This window comes from Fukomys damarensis, unplaced genomic scaffold (assembly GCF_012274545.1).
Source record: "Fukomys damarensis isolate Sample0158 unplaced genomic scaffold, DMR_v1.0_HiC HiC_scaffold_26, whole genome shotgun sequence".
NCBI lineage: Eukaryota > Metazoa > Chordata > Mammalia > Rodentia > Bathyergidae > Fukomys > Fukomys damarensis.
Window position 1 is genome coordinate 13,402,565 of NW_022900938.1, and position 15,413 is coordinate 13,417,977.

General features: G+C 36.4%; 1 pseudogene; it reads right to left on the bottom strand.

Annotated features, from left to right (window-relative positions):
- Window positions 1-483: 483 nt before the first annotated feature.
- LOC109118452 lies at window positions 484-963 on the bottom strand (annotated as a pseudogene).
- Window positions 964-15,413: the final 14,450 nt, after the last annotated feature.

Here is a 15,413-nt window from a genome sequence, read left to right on the forward strand (position 1 = left end):
TGTAGGGTAGGGTTATATTTTATATACTGATAGGAGTGTGAATTGCACAGAGTATACATTTGGCAAAATTCGCAGACGTGCACAATGAAGATCTGTGCACTTTACTGGAGATAATTATTCCTCCGTTTTGTTGTTGTTGCTGTTGTTTTTCCAGAGTTGGTTTTAATTTCAAAAAACAGGCGGAGGTCTCTTCCCAAATCAGGAAAGAAACAGCCTACACTGTGACCCTAGAGGATTCAGTCCAGCGTGGGGCCTGGCCCAGTCACCTTCCAGCCACCAGCTCCTGCCATTCCATCACTAGGGGCCAGTCCCAGACTCCTCCACGGCCCCTCCACAAGAGAACGGATGTGAAGTTGCCCAGGACTGGATTCTGTCTCTACAAGTGACCAAGCCCCTAGGAGAGCCAGCTGTGTCCTTCCAAGAAGGCCTGGTCCCCCCACCAGGCTCAGTTCAGATGCCAGACAATCATCCCAACCCTTGGGGTCAGCGGCCTGACTCCAGTGGCTGCTGCAGTGCCTGCGTGCCCACCAGCACATCCATGAGGTAGTCAGCTTGGCCTCATCCAACTCGGAAGCTCCCTCTTTGCCTGGCCCATTCTCAGGGAGACGCTTGGGGCCCTCCAAGGCTGACACCCAAAGTTCACTGTCATACATGGTGGTGTCAATGTCCTCAAACAGGCCTCAAGCCCATTATCCAGCAGACAGCCAGTGGCTGGGCCCAGCAGGTCCAAGGCATCCAGGCTGGATGGGGCTCCCCCAGTTGTGCGGCCTGGTGGGCCCTCATCCACCAGGGCTTGAGGGGCCTGGCTCAGGCCCTCAATCTGGCTGAGGTCCTCTAGGAGGCTGGCCATGGAGTATGCCTCCCTTTTTTAAAAATACACCGAGATACAGTTTCTCACCTGCCAATTCCGAAAAATTCACATGTGACAACATTTAGTGGATGTGGCTATAGAGAAACAAGCACATTCCATGCTTTGATGAGATGTAAAATTATACAACTCCTAGGCAATATGGCAAATTTGAACCATCTGGTAAAATTACAATGTACTTGTTCTTTGATCCAGCATTTTCTCTCCAGGCATTCTATACCAAATATACACAGGGGAAGGTATGAAAATATTTGTATTCAAGACTATTCATTGAAGCACTGTTTGTAATAGCAGAACAACAAAAATACTAAAATATCCATCAACAAGGGGCTGGTTGAATAAACCGGGGTGCAGACATATAGATATATATTTTTTTTTCTTATGGAAACATTGTTACATGCAGGATAGAAGGTAGGATAGAAAAGGTACATGTAGGATGGAATAAGTACATGTAAATTGCTACCAGAATTGCTATCATCATTGCCAAAAGGAAACAGTGATGGGGAGATATAAACAGATAAATAGAATATTTAGTAACCCAACAGAAAAATTGGAAAATTTTAAAATGATTACCAAGAGAAGAAACAGAGTCAAAAGAATGGGCACACACATTTCTCTCAATACATGTATCTTAGCCTAAATTTATTTTCAAACACTATAAACAATCCATACAATCATAAAAGAAAATGAAATAAAATTAATTTTTTAAAATTCCTAACAAGCAACTGTAAAATAAATGCGCTTAATTGTATGTAACCAGTTGGTGAAATAACCACAGAGAAAATATCAAGTAGCACGAAATCACAATAATTTAACTAAACACTCCTAGCAAGACACAGTCCAGGACAGAAAGAATTGTAAACAACATATATAAATGAAATCTAAGAAATCATATTATTACTATGAAATAGTGTATTATAGAATAAAGTAAACAAATAATTGCACTAGTGTTGAGAGTTGGAATTTTTTAGTTAGAAGAGACATAGATAGTAAGATTTATGAGTTTAAAACCCTATAATACTGCATCTGAATCAAAAGTATCAGCAAGAACTCAGTGTTACCTTTCAAAAATAAAATTGGTATTTCCTATTTTCATCTACTGAAAAGACTCAGAAGCAATAACCAACTCAGCAACAATAAGTATCCTAGTAACTGTATTTTTCTGTCTAAATCACATGTCCCACAAAAAAACATGGTTCCTTGAAAAAACGTGTACTTCCAGATCTAGAGCAAAAAAACATACAAAATGAACTCAGAAGATTTTATTATTTAAAAAAAAAATGAAGCTACTGCATATCTGGTACAAAGAACTCAGCCAACTTGAAGATGCTGCTATTAGCCAAGAAAGGATAATTTTATACTGCTATCCACAAATTCGTCAATAAAAAAATAAAAATCCTTGTTCAGTACTGAGGAATGCTAGTGAACTCAGAAAATAAGTACTAATAAATCATTTCTTAAATTGGAATATAAAGGAAAGGAATCGCAAATTAACCCTTCCTTTTCTGTACAAACTAATCCTGAAGTTTATGAACTAAATGACAAAGCAACAGTGCTCTTCATAAAAGTATTCTAGCTAAAATTGAATGCTAGATTTAGAAAATCACTATTTTACAGTGCCCAAGTAACTAATGAATGTGGGAAAAGATCAGCTGCTAACATCACTAAAAATCAGCATTATAAAAAAATAAATTAAAATATCACCAAATATTATGACCCTCTTAACAGAAGCACAAACCACTAGTGAACTATTATTTTAAATAATAGAAGTTGAATCTAATTATGACTTCAAAATTAACAAATCATAGGTGATGGTGGGGACAGAGAAACATATTGGATACAAAAACATAACATACAAACCATGGAACCTCTACAAGTTTAATGATTAAGTTTCTTTCAGAAATACATTAAGAAAAAATATATTGAGATAATCTATAAGAATTAGAGCCAAATTAATATACTGTAATATGCAGGCCTTATTTGGAACTAGTTTGAACAATCAATTTGAAAAAATATGAGAAACTCAGAGAAATTTCACCATTTACATTTGATGACACTGAAGAAATATGATGCTAGAGTTATGGTAAAGAAAGCCCTCATCAATTCAGAAATACATCCTAAAATACTTACATATGAACTTAAGCTATATCTGAAATTTTCATCAAAATGGCATGTGTAAGAGAGTGTACATAGAGATCGACAACAAGGTTAGGTGTGTGTTAATAATCACACGAGTCACATTATTTTCCTCTTTTCTTTTTTAAAAAATGCTCTAATATTAGAGATTTAGGAACTGCTAAGAATTTTTTTATTCATTTAATCTATGCATTTTTTTCCTTTGAAAAGCCCACCTAAAAGGACAAGCATTTACAAGGAGAAGACAGGTATTCCCAACCCAGGGAACAATGCTTACAGAAAGCCACACACAACACGATGTAGCAAGGGAAATTACATGTGTGACCAAGGCCGGATGGGGACACAGGAGAGCAGAAGCAAAGGTGCACAGGGAATGTGACAGCCTGGATTCTGGTGAGTCATCTGGCTGAACAGAGGCCTGTATTCTGTGGATAAACATCACCCACAGGAATAAAATGCAGGCTGAGTGTATAATATCAGTTTATTTTATGTAAAGATATATGTGTAACAGTGAAATGAAACACTTTTTGATTAACCCCATAAATTCAAAATATTATCAAATAAGTAATAAATATAAAATGGTTAATGGGATGGTTTGCTATTTTTGGTGTTAAATTTTCACAATTGAATGCATATTTTGGACTTACAGCACATTTCAAATCATAGTCTCTCAAACTCTCCTTGGCCACATGGGGCCTAGGGCCACCCTACAGCAGAGCACAGTTATAGATCTTTGTGATTTGAGAAGTTTCAGAATCTACCTGCTTTTCACTCTCTCAGTTACCAAATGTATCCCCCGTGACTTTAACTACTAACTGTAAAATAAATGCGCTTAATTGTATGTAACCAGTTGGTGAAATAACCACAGAGAAAATATCAAGTAGCACGAAATCACAATAATTTAACTAAACACTCCTAGCAAGACACAGTCCAGGACAGAAAGAATTGTAAACAACATATATAAATGAAATCTAAGAAATCATATTATTACTATGAAATAGTGTATTATAGAATAAAGTAAACAAATAATTGCACTAGTGTTGAGAGTTGGAATTTTTTAGTTAGAAGAGACATAGATAGTAAGATTTATGAGTTTAAAACCCTATAATACTGCATCTGAATCAAAAGTATCAGCAAGAACTCAGTGTTACCTTTCAAAAATAAAATTGGTATTTCCTATTTTCATCTACTGAAAAGACTCAGAAGCAATAACCAACTCAGCAACAATAAGTATCCTAGTAACTGTATTTTTCTGTCTAAATCACATGTCCCACAAAAAACCATGGTTCCTTGAAAAAACGTGTACTTTCAGATCTAGAGCAAAAAAACATACAAAATGAACTCAGAAGATTTTATTATTTAAAAAAAATGAAGCTACTGCATATCTGGTACAAAGAACTCAGCCAACTTGAAGATGCTGCTATTAGCCAAGAAAGGATAATTTTATATTGCTATCCACAAATTCGTCAATAAAAAATAAAAATCCTTGTTCAGTACTGAGGAATGCTAGTGAACTCAGAAAATAAGCACTAATAAATCATTTCTTAAATTGGAATATAAAGGAAAGGAATCGCAAATTAACCCTTCCTTTTCTGTACAAACTAATCCTGAAGTTTATGAACTAAATGACAAAGCAACAGTGCTCTTCATAAAAGTATTCTAGCTAAAATTGAATGCTAGATTTAGAAAATCACTATTTTACAGTGCCCAAGTAACTAATGAATGTGGGAAAAGATCAGCTGCTAACATCACTAAAAATCAGCATTATAAAAAAATAAATTAAAATATCACCAAATATTATGACCCTCTTAACAGAAGCACAAACCACTAGTGAACTATTATTTTAAATAATAGAAGTTGAATCTAATTATGACTTCAAAATTAACAAATCATAGGTGATGGTGGGGACAGAGAAACATATTGGATACAAAAACATAACATACAAACCATGGAACCTCTACAAGTTTAATGATTAAGTTTCTTTCAGAAATACATTAAGAAAAAATATATTGAGATAATCTATAAGAATTAGAGCCAAATTAATATACTGTAATATGCAGGCCTTATTTGGAACTAGTTTGAACAATCAATTTGAAAAAATATGAGAAACTCAGAGAAATTTCACCATTTACATTTGATGACACTGAAGAAATATGATGCTAGAGTTATGGTAAAGAAAGCCCTCATCAATTCAGAAATACATCCTAAAATACTTACATATGAACTTAAGCTATATCTGAAATTTTCATCAAAATGGCATGTGTAAGAGAGTGTACATAGAGATCGACAACAAGGTTAGGTGTGTGTTAATAATCACACGAGTCACATTATTTTCCTCTTTTCTTTTTTAAAAAATGCTCTAATATTAGAGATTTAGGAACTGCTAAGAATTTTTTTATTCATTTAATCTATGCATTTTTTTCCTTTGAAAAGCCCACCTAAAAGGACAAGCATTTACAAGGAGAAGACAGGTATTCCCAACCCAGGGAGCAATGCTTACAGAAAGCCACACACAACACGATGTAGAAAGGGAAATTACATGTGTGACCAAGGCCGGATGGGGACACAGGAGAGCAGAAGCGAAGGTGCACAGGGAATGTGACAGCCTGGATTCTGGTGAGTCATCTGGCTGAACAGAGGCCTGTATTCTGTGGATAAACATCACCCACAGGAATAAAATGCAGGCTGAGTGTATAATATCAGTTTATTTTATGTAAAGATATATGTGTAACAGTGAAATGAAACACTTTTTGATTAACCCCATAAATTCAAAATATTATCAAATAAGTAATAAATATAAAATGGTTAATGGGATGGTTTGCTATTTTTGGTGTTAAATTTTCACAATTGAATGCATATTTTGGACTTACAGCACATTTCAAATCATAGTCTCTCAAACTCTCCTTGGCCACATGTGGCCTAGGGCCACCCTACAGCAGAGCACAGTTATAGATCTTTGTGATTTGAGAAGTTTCAGAATCTACCTGCTTTTCACTCTCTCAGTTACCAAATGTATCCCCCGTGACTTTAACTACCGTGGTTATCCAATCCAGCTTTTTCCTGACCCCAAGACCATGTGTTCAACCATCTACTGTATCTTAGAAAGTTTATTACCTGTCTACTGCACGTTTCCCCTAACAGGAATCTATTATCCTGTTCCCCTCTCCCTCTCTTTAGTCCTCCCCTCCTCATTTAATCAACGAAAAATGTGGCTAAATCTACTTCAAACTCTTTCAAGCACTCTACAACTCCTGAGGACTAAGTATTTTTCAAATCAAGATTAACACTACTGCAAATGACTCCCCATCTTCTCCTCTGCCGTCATTTCATTCCCATCCCAATACATCCCCTATAGGAAGAAATGCATTCATGAATTAAAAAATAATAACATACATACATAACAAAACCTGACCTTTCTCCTTAAACATTTTCCTTTGGTCCACAGTCTAATATTGTCTCTGAAGAAGGTTTTCGTGTTCTTAACCGATGTAATTCCCGCTTTACACAAGTGGATATGATGCTATTTGCTTATAAGGAAAGAAAAAGTATATAACTAATTATGTCTAAAATCTAGGATAAAAAGTTAATAACATTAGCAAATGCTGAAATGTAGGTATAAATTCACCAGCTTCTTAAGATTAAGGCATCTATCCCCCTTCATAAGAGCCAGCTTTAAGCACTAACTCCTTCAATCCTTCATGTTTAGCCTCAGGAAATTGGTTGATTAGAATCCTATTACTTAACACATCAGCAAATAAAGAGCACACATCTGCCAGGGATGGGAGGGCTCCTGGAAGTTATTGCAGTCTCGTTGGGTAAACAGACTTGAATGGCTCTGGATGAAATACAGGCCCAAGGGAGAGGGAGGGCAGGGTTTATACCTCTCCAGCACACCTGGAAGCCAACAGGGTACCAGGACTGAAACATGCGACAGAAACCAGCTGCCTCATTCTGTTTCATTGAGACTGCCAACTGAGATACATTATTTGACACTGCTATGCACAGCCAAATCATTCATCAAGCTGTTTAAAGCTCAATACACCACCTGTCCGTGCACCAGATTCATATAAAAAAAAAATAAAATGAAACTTTTCTCAGCCCCATGAAAAAAGAGAAGATACTTCTTTTAGAGAGAACAAAAGTTATGGTTTGACACTGCTATGCACAGCCAAATCATTCATCAAGCTGTTTAAAGCTCAATACACCACCTGTCCATGCACCAGATTCATATAAAAAAAATAAAATGAAACTTTTCTCAGCCCCATGAAGAAAGAGAAGATACTTCTTTTAGAGAGAACAAAAGTTATGGCATCCTTTGCAGACCAAGTATGCCACAATACCTGAAATCATAGATGAAAAAGAAAAAGGATGAAGAAAGCAAAGCATGTCACACAGCTTGTCAGGATGGTGGCAAAAGATACAGCTAAAGTGGGGTCATGCAACGTATCACCGAGTAAGAAATAAAATCTATTTTCTGGCAGCTTCAAGTTTTTAAAGACATTTTCTATTATTGAAGTGTAACATTTTGTACCTTTATTATTCGTCTCACTAGAAGCAGGCCAAAGTAGAACTAACTCATCTTCAGATTATTTTCCTTCTATCTATCTAAAATCTTTTTTTCACAGTAATTGCATCTTTAAACACTTAATTCTCTTGAACTTCCTTCACATTCGGGATGTCTGGGGACAGGGTTATTTTTAATTCTCATAGCTTCTCCTCCCAGCTGAACTCCGGGGGAAAAAATAAATAGTTTTATGAAAGTCTGTCAAACAAGATTCAGGGGGAAAAAAAAGAAAATTGGGGCTAATTTGGTTCATTCAGTATCACTTTTTCTTTTCTTGGAGTAAGCTACAAATATCTTTGTAAACAAGTCACTGAAGGCTCTCATGACACTCGACAACTGACTGGGTGAAAAGATTTTGGAAATCCTCAGATGAACTTAGGGACAGGGCTGTGCTGAGAGTTTTCATGTTAAGAGCAGCAGAATGAGACAGATTAAAGACATTCTGAATATACACAGAGAAGTTAACATATCCTTTTGCTTTGGAACAGGGACCTAAAACAACTGATATAAATGTATCAACTCAGAAATGTCAAAAGCATAATGTTGGCTAAAAAGTCAAGGTATGCACCGACATGTAAAAGGACAGCTTTACTCACATAAATATGAAAGACACAGAGCAGGGAAACACTGTCATTACATGGCGAAACGGGGCATCCAGAAATCCCAGAGAATGACTTTATTTGATGCGGCTGTGAAAGGAAAATGTTCACTACAATTTCCAAAAGGCTGTGAAGAGGAGTGAAGGAGAGTGTGAGAGAAATTTAGGGTGTGGACTCTGAGGACTAGAAGAGGGACCAGCTGTGAAGAACATGCCGAGCCTCCAAGACAGTGCAGGCTGAATGAAGGACCAAGCTGAGAGGATAGGTTTGCTACAACAAAAAAGACGATCATATCCTCCCCTCAGTTCACTAAAGCTAAACTGTTGCGAATCTGGCCCTGACTCACAGGGTCAAGACAAGTAGCATCTCATATTTTTATGTATATCTGATAAAACTGTAAGTTTTTAAAAAAAAGATTTAGCTCCTTCATTCATATCGAAGTGCACTGTACTTTGGATGTTTGGATTTTTAAGACCACATAGCACCAATATCTGCTTCTCATTCAGTCTGAGGAAACAATATGGTTGTACTTACGATATTGCTGACACTTGACTTCAGAAAAGGATACTCTCCACCAGTGTCCACTTAGGCCAAGGGTTTGACACAGTGTGTCCTTTCTTTGAAAATGGAGACGAGTAGTAATGGTAAACCAAGTATTGTTAAATATCAACTGATGACAAGGCTCCAATAGGCCCACAAGAATATTTTTTACTAAAATATTCCAGTGACAAATAATGTCTCAAGATATCAATCTCAGCCAATTTTCCATGAACACAATTGAAGACAAAACAAGAACACTTCCACATTATGGCCAAGGAGATTAAAACAAAGGCACTGCAAAGAAAACACTTCTCATGCTGCCTCTCTTTGTTAAAGTGTAGTTGCTTCTTTTACCAGTGGTAACTATAACCCTCCTTCTTTCCTCTGACATCCTACACAAAAACATATTTTACCCAAAATATAACCAATATAAAAATGAATGAATGATTAAAACCATCACGGAATTGCCCTTTTTTAATAAGAAGTCCAAAAGGGACCTGCACCTGTCTCAACTCTTTCCTTAAATCACCAGGCGGTTGTGACCATTGTGTGTCACCTCCCTTGCTGTTTCAGTGACCAATTAACTTCTTGGGGATGCAAAAGGTTTATTTCTGAGGCAAACAATATGACACCACATAAATCCTCTCCCTCCACAGGGGTAATGCATGGGCACACAGCCATGTGGAGGTTTCCTTTATTCCTCAAGGAAGAGATACCATATAAAATTGTGCATATAATATGCATCATACAGTTGAATGGACAAAGAGTAGCCCAGGAGACCCAAGGCTGCTGTCTTCGGAAAGCTGAGCTTGCAAGGTTGGTCCTTACCGCCATTTTAGAGCATGGATTCTCGAACATTCCCTAACTGATAAAACTGGTTTGCTGTTTGTCTAAACTGTACCCACCATGGTTGCTGGGGAACAGATGCCTTCCTTCTGAGATTCTTGAATTCTGGTATGCACTAGGACTTGACCAGCTTCCAGCTGAAAGCTAGGAACTAAGGGCTTCCCTGGGAAGAAACAATGAACATGCACAGCTGCCACTATTATTGATGGAAAGAGGATGTGTTCAGTGTGACCTCCAACAGGAGAGAATGAGCAGGGGAAGTCAGCACGTGGACTCCTTAAGACCCTGTGTCTTTTTCCACTGCTGACCCAGTCCTGCATTCTATTGTATCACTGTCATAGATTTTAGCCCTAGCTACAATTGTCTGCTAAGTTCTGCAAGTGCAAACTTATAGAAAATGACTGCATGGGATGAGTGTAGGTGGCCCAGGCAAAACTTGGATCTAATGATCTTGAATAAACAGCAATTGTGACAAATAGTCCAAATGATCCACTCTTAAAAGAGCAATGTAACTCAGCATCTATTAATAAAGCAGAAAATCATAGATATTTTGTAGATTTATTAGGGAGTTATTACAAATAACCAAACCTTGCCTGTTCTTTCTTGAATTTTTCACACAATTTTTATCTAAAGACAAGAAATCAAGTAATAATGACTACTGTGAGTTCTTTGTGACAATAGTTAAATATGAAAAAGCCCGCGCAAGGAGTTCTTTCCCAGAAGAAGGTGTAGCAGAACACGATGAACAAAATCTGTGACTTTCGTCAATTTTTGAAAGCAAATAAAAGATGCACATGAGTAAGAAATTGAAATGTGTCACAAGATGTAAAAAAAAAAAATACATTTTAAAGAAATTACTGACTTGAACAGCCTTTTATCCCTTCCAGGTAGTGTGGGCTTGGAAAAAAAAAAAAAAAAAAAAAAAAAAAAAACACTTTTGTTTAATTCAGAGAGAGGCACACAGAAGACAGCACATTAAAGGATGAATCATACAGCTGTACCATTTGAGAGATAATGTAAGACGCCAAAGAAATGGAATGAAAAGGTGGCGTACGTACACCTCCCCAGTTCTGTTCAGTATTTGAAACTCTTGAGTTTCTTGACACACTGCTAACATTTTAGTTAACTTTCACATTTAAGCAACATCTAAATATTGATAAATTCTTGCCTTGATAAATTTAATTTTTACCAAAAATTTTATTCAAATCATAAATGTAAAAAGCATCTTTTGAAGATAGCAGTAATTATATGATAACCAAAGCAATTGATGATTACTTGGTTAGAAACATTTTGGGGGGTTGGACTTTGATTTATGGTAATGAGAAATGCACATAAAGCTAGATTTTGGCTGTACATGAGCCCTTCACATAGCTTCTTCTAACCAGAGAGAAGACTTTGATTGAATGCCTACATCTCACCAAAATTCACTGGCTAAAATCTTACACCCAATGTGATAGTATCTCTTTTACAGGCCTCCAGGAGGTCATTAAGTCCCAAGGGCAGAGGTCTTATGAGTGAGCTGAAGGCACTCATAGTAGGGGCCCCAGAGAGCTCCCCAGCCCCTTCTGACACAAGAGGACACAGCGATAAGATGCCACCTGTGAACCAGAAAGCAGGCCTTTACAGGACACCAAATCTGTCTGTACCTTCAGCTTTAACGTCCCATTCTTTGTAACTGTGAGAAACAAATTTCTCCTATTTATGAGCCACCAGGCTATGGTAGCTTGTAATAGGAGCCTGAACAGAGTCAGGCACCAGACATCTTCCACAAAATTGTTCAGTATGCAGGAAGACAATATTATCTCCAGGTTTGTGATTGTCTGCCTGGGAAGAGACATTATACTACAGAATGGATCTTGATAAAATGGATGTTTTCAGCAAAATATAACCACACTTCTTATTGTAATGATTGGAAAAGCAGCAGTTTTCACTCTAGTGATCAGAGAGAAAAAGGCTTCAAGTCTTTTAAAATATGTTAAAGTATTGGATCTACAAGCTGAGATAATACAAGCCCACTTCAGTGTGGTGGTAGAGTCATCAACACATTAAACGGTGATTACCTCTCAGGTACTTCCATCAGTGAAGTGATATCTGCTTCTTCAGAAACTACTCGGGAACACTTAATACTGAATAGTGAATATTACAGCCAACAAAACATTAAGTTCTTTTCTTCCACCAGAACGAGTACTCACTTTAACTTGAGAGGAGAATTATGATTGAACAGCATGTCCAACAGTTTTCTCAGAGCCAAAATGAATTCATAGAAACAGTCTCAATATTGCAACTCTACTTCTCTGTTATTCCTTAGTAATCATAATCGATTTCTAGTTTCAATCATCAAATTTGAAAGAAAGAGACAATTCTTTAGGTACCTCTCAAAGTAATGTAGAACCAAGCTCAATAAACACAAATTGAAAAAGAGCCATAAATAAATGTTAGTGTTTGTAGGTAGGATGAGATGGGATAATGCATTTCTTAGTAGACTCTTAAAAGCAGCTCATATGACTCATACTTACACAACTTAAATGACTTGTGAAACTGTAGAATGTATTATCCTATCTCCACTTGCATGCCAATATTGTGATCATAAAATAGTCTAAGTAACAATAGACAATGAAAATGTAAAACTAAATCTTACAAATATAAGATTTATTGCCATATAATCATTAATTTAGTTACTGCTTATTGATCTGTATAGTCACTAATAAAGAATGGTTTATAGCCAGATGTGGTGGCACACTCCTGTAATTCCAGCACTTGGGAGGCTGAGGTAGGAGGATCACTGTGAGTTCGAGACCAGCCTGCACTACATAGTGAGTTCCAGGTCAGCCTCAACTACAAATTGAGACCATGTCTCAAAAAGCAAACAAAAAAATGGTTTATGAAATGAATTAAAATAACAAATGAAGGTGAGGGCACTGCTCTTCTTCTACCCTATCACGAGATTATCAAAGTATGTGATAGTTTCATGTCAAAAGAACTTTCAAATAAGAATGTCAAAATCAGAATTGTGATAAGTTCACTAACAAATAAGTTATAGCTGTCAGAGTTATGACATGAAATAAATGGACTGATTATAAGGAAGTTTTACCTTTTAGGATTCTAGTTTATTTTTAAAATTTCAACCAAAGTAAACTATCAAGTTTTTAAGTGTCAACTTTTGTAGTTACATTTTTAAATATTGAAAAGTATGAAATGTATCAAAATATTTAAAATACTAAAGTTAAATTGCATTTTTTAAAACAATGAAATGATTTTGTCCTTTTTCTTAAGTTCTCCACATTGTCAACATTTTTTTCTCACATAACATATGGCCACTTTGTAGCTGAGAGTTGTCAGGGAAAACAGATGTCCATCAGTAGACATTTAAAATATTTCAATAGGAGAACCAAGAAAGATGTGTCATGTAAAGGTACAAGATCCCAATGATGAATAAAATTGTATTTTAAACTTAAAATGTACCAATAAAGAAAAAAATAAATAAAATAAAATATTTCAATAGGAGAATTAGTAATTAGAGTAACACTTTATTATAATTTTATAGTAACTACTGCTATATCACTCCCCAATTGCTTTCTTCAATAAGAAAAAAATCTGCCTTTTCCCTAAAAAAGAATGCTTACTTTATACATATCCATAATGCTTAATAGTTCATATGTATATATCCATAGTACTTATTAGTTTATAAGAAAATCCAGATTTGCTTATTTTCACAATTAATAAGCATTATGCTATGAACTGAGAGATTAAGATAAAATATTCTAAATGGTCTAGAAGTTTCAATCTACTAGAATAAATATATGTCATCAAAAATAGCAACACAATATAGAATAAAAATAAAGAGACTTTGAGAAAGTACTAGAAGAGGCTATAAAACTTCAAAATATACCAAGGATCTATTTTAGAAACAGTGTCATTAACTTATTAGAAGTTTTACTAGAAGTTTTTTGAAAAAATATGAAAAGAGAAGAAGTGAGACATTACAGATCTTCAGAAAATATTTAATAACACTGTTGGGTTACATGCAGAACAAATGGAAGGAATCACTATAAGGAAAATATGGAAAGATAGGTCTTGTTTTCCAGAATGAAAGATTTAGACACAACACTGTAAACAATGGGGACTGATTAAATAAAAGTAGGATATGATCCATACATTGGGGGATATAGGGGGCTTCTGAGAGAGGGTCTCAGGAAAGCTACCCTGAAACAATGACTAGACTAAGCTAGGAGGAAAGATTAATACTTTAAAACCACCCATACAGGAGTTGTAAACATTATTACTTTGTATTTGTATCTTCAAAGAACTTTGGAAATATCTATACCCATTAAAGGAAGGAATATGAATAAACTGAGCCATTAAAAGACAAAATTGTTTAGAAAAGGTACTTATTCAACTAAGAAAGACAGCAGATTAGAATCTAGTGTTTTCCCAGAGCTACATTTTAGATCATATGCTAACTCTTCAGGCACTTATCTGCTATAAAATCTACTCTCTCAAATTAACTTACATGAAAATGCTTTATTGAGTTTGGTTGGGGGAGTGTACTTTACAAGATATATCTTAACATCTGGTTTAAATTCTCAGAAATTTTCTTAATTATAGCACATTATAAGGCACTATATCCTCAAAATTAATTGATTTTTTCTCTTTGGAAATTTTAATTTTCTCAATAGAGTTTTTGCTAAATGCTCCTTCTTGCTCAATTATTCTTGACATATGTCTCCTATTTTGTATTCATTCTACAGGATGAGAACGCTGCTCTTGCTTTTTAGTATGGTAATGATCTTGGCAATACTGATTTTCTGATGCTGCTCTTTTCACAATATTGGTGAAGTTTTGTGCTGCTACCACAGCAGAACCACTGATCAACATCTGTCTTTTGCTGTTGTCATTAATACCCTAATCCTCTTATTACCTGTAGGGAGAGTTTGGGTATCTAGGGCATCACTGCTGGGTTAGATGGCGCTTAAGTCATCCTATACCTTTCAAATAAACATAATTATTAAAGAATAACATACTTAACTCTAGCCTACTATGAAGCAGACCCAATACTCCCGTCTCATGTGGTATAAACTGAAGAGAACAACAGTGGAAAAGAAAATGAGGCGGGTAAGAAAGAAACCACAGGGAAGCACCGCAAGCCAAATGGACAGCAGCTTCCCAAGTAAACAGATCAGGCTGATTGATGTCATCTGAAGTGTAAAGGTCAACTCGCTTGCTTGTATTTGCTTTATTATTTACAAGGAAATGTAAGAGGTGTGACTGAAATATATAGTATTAATAGTATTTAAAGGTATAACGTTCATTCCAGGAAAAAACACTGGCATGAAGCCCCGTCCAAATATTCCGCGGCCCTTCAGACAGGCTCATCCGTCATCCCTGCCCCTTTCTGGAGCAGTTCTGGAAGTCCTCCTTCATGGTACCCTTACAAAGAGTGATCCTAAGTGTAGTGACATAGCTGTGCATTTGTGTATTTCTTCTTTTGGCGATTTCCGTCTTGCCTTTATCTGAAGCCACGTTACTGTGCACAAATTTATCATTGATAAACGATCCTGGAGAACTTTGTTATTCCTCATGATGACATATATTCATAACCAGAGTCGTGTTTCCTACCCGAAAGCAACACCCAAGGCTGACCTCACCCACTCCTTACCTCACTGTATTTTTCGACCTCCTCCTGGCTGAGAAATACAATGGGACAGCCACAACTCAAGGGAGGAAAGGTTTAGCGCAGCTCTTGGCGTGGAGGCATTCAGTCCATACTCCGCTGGTTCCCAGGCAAGAACACCAGGGCGAAAGGCCTGGCTGAGCTAAACTGCTTCGCCCGTGACAGTAGGGAAGCGGGGGGGGGGGGGGG